Source organism: Silene latifolia, unplaced genomic scaffold (assembly GCF_048544455.1).
Source record: "Silene latifolia isolate original U9 population unplaced genomic scaffold, ASM4854445v1 scaffold_122, whole genome shotgun sequence".
Classification (NCBI taxonomy): Eukaryota; Viridiplantae; Streptophyta; class Magnoliopsida; order Caryophyllales; family Caryophyllaceae; genus Silene; species Silene latifolia.
This window is the reverse complement of record NW_027413128.1, coordinates 967,032-969,012: the sequence shown is the minus strand read 5'-3', so window position 1 is coordinate 969,012 and position 1,981 is coordinate 967,032.

Sequence of the window (1,981 nt, the reverse complement as noted above, 5' to 3'; positions counted from 1 at the left end):
TGACGCAAAAGGAGAAAGAGGGCTTTACTGAATTCCTCGCAAGATGGTGCGCTGAAAGCGTGAAGTTAGCTAAGAAGCCTGATGAAGTTGAAATGGTAGATAAGTTCGTGAAGAATTTACGACCTGTTTACCGTAATGCTCTGAAATACCAGAATTTTGGTTCTTTCAAAGAATTGATAAGGATCGGGATAAAGGTAGAGGACGATGTCCGAATTGCTGAAGCTGAGAAGCCAAAGGGATACCAAGGGGCTTCGTCATCTAAAGCAAAAGCACCCGCAGCGGCCCACTTTGTTGAAACTGTCAATCTCTTAGATGGACAGTCAAAAAGGCCTCCGCGCCAAGCTCCGAGGGTATTCACCGATATCGGGTGCACTTACGCCTATGCTCTCCAAAGGCTCATGGCCCAAAGAAAGTTGAAGCCCATTGGTCCGACTCCGGATCCACTGGCAACAACAACAAGGCAAATGGTACAAACCGAATGCCTCTTTGTGCCTTTCATCAAGGGAAGGGACACGATCTTGAATGGTGCTTTAGACTAAAGCACGAAATTCAAGATATGATTGAGAACGGAACGCTCCCAATCCCGGCCATAAAGCCCAATAACGTCACCAATCCGTTTGGCGACCACACTAACTTTGTCTCTACCGAAGATAGTGTCGATTACTCTCACTTGATCCGCCCATGTCGTCTAAAAGGGGTTTTCGTCGGAAGAATATTCGTGGATTGCTCCAAATTCCTACCAAGCTCGAGAAACGAGATTACATTCGGGGATTTTGTTATCGATTGTACTCCTTACATACTTCGAAGCGGAAATGAAATCAATGGCGTTTGGGCTGATGATGAGGATGATGTTTACCTCGTCAAAGGTGCGACAATTCCTCACACCCAAGAAGAAATCTTAAAGGTGAGGCAAGACGCCCTAGAGTCAAACCATTTGACTAGATCCGGGCGCCCATATCGTGTGGAGAAAGCTAAGGATATCCCGAGTAAGGCACCTCAAAAGGAGCCGGCAGTGGTCGAAGTTCTTGGTGAAGGGTCGACCTCCGAGGCTTCCCTCATCAAGCAACTCCAAAAGACTAAGGCCGACGTGTCTATCTGGCAACTTATCTTGAGCTCTTTCGAACATCGTCAAGCTTTGTTACAAGCTTTGATGAACATGACCGTGTCGTCGAATGCTACTCCTGCGGACATGGTCACTCACATCGCCCAGAATCGGCCTCAGATTACCAACGCTGTGACATTCTCCGACGAAGATTTGCCACCGTTCGGGCCTCGACATAACCTGGCCCTCTATATTGCTACCGTGTGTCTCAACAAGCACATCCCTATGACCTTGGTTGACGACGGATCGGCCGTCAACGTACTCCCTCTGAAAACGGCGCATATTCGGGCTTGGAGAAGAATGACTTCATCCCCACTACACGCATACGATCCGGGCATTCGATGGCACTGTGCGCCGAGTGAGTGGACTTGTCGATCTAGTAGTACAGACTGGGCAAGTGGAAAAGAAAATAAATTGCCAAGTAATTGACATTTGCTCATCCTTCAACTTATTGTTGGGGAGACCTTGGATCCACGCTACAAGGGCCGTAACATCAACGTTGCATCGAAAAATCAAGGTCCCACTCAATGGCAAAACCGTCACCATTGACGCCACGCCACCATCGTGGCGGAGGAGACATTACTTCTAAAGTAAGGGTCGAAGCTGCCAATGACGCATGTGGTTTCGAGATTGTCAACATGATCGAGCTGAACTCCGGCGTAAAAATATGGATCTATACACGGGAAGTCATGTCTGCGAGGTGATTCTCAAGACTGGGAAGTACTTCGGTTTCTCTTTATATCCTAGAAAGGAGGAGTCTTTCAAGTTGAAACCACCCATAGCCAAAGGAGTAACTTTCGGGCTTGGATATGAGCCCACTGAGAAAGATCTACGGGAAAAGAAGGGAAGAACGATCGAAGATCGAGATATTAAAATGGG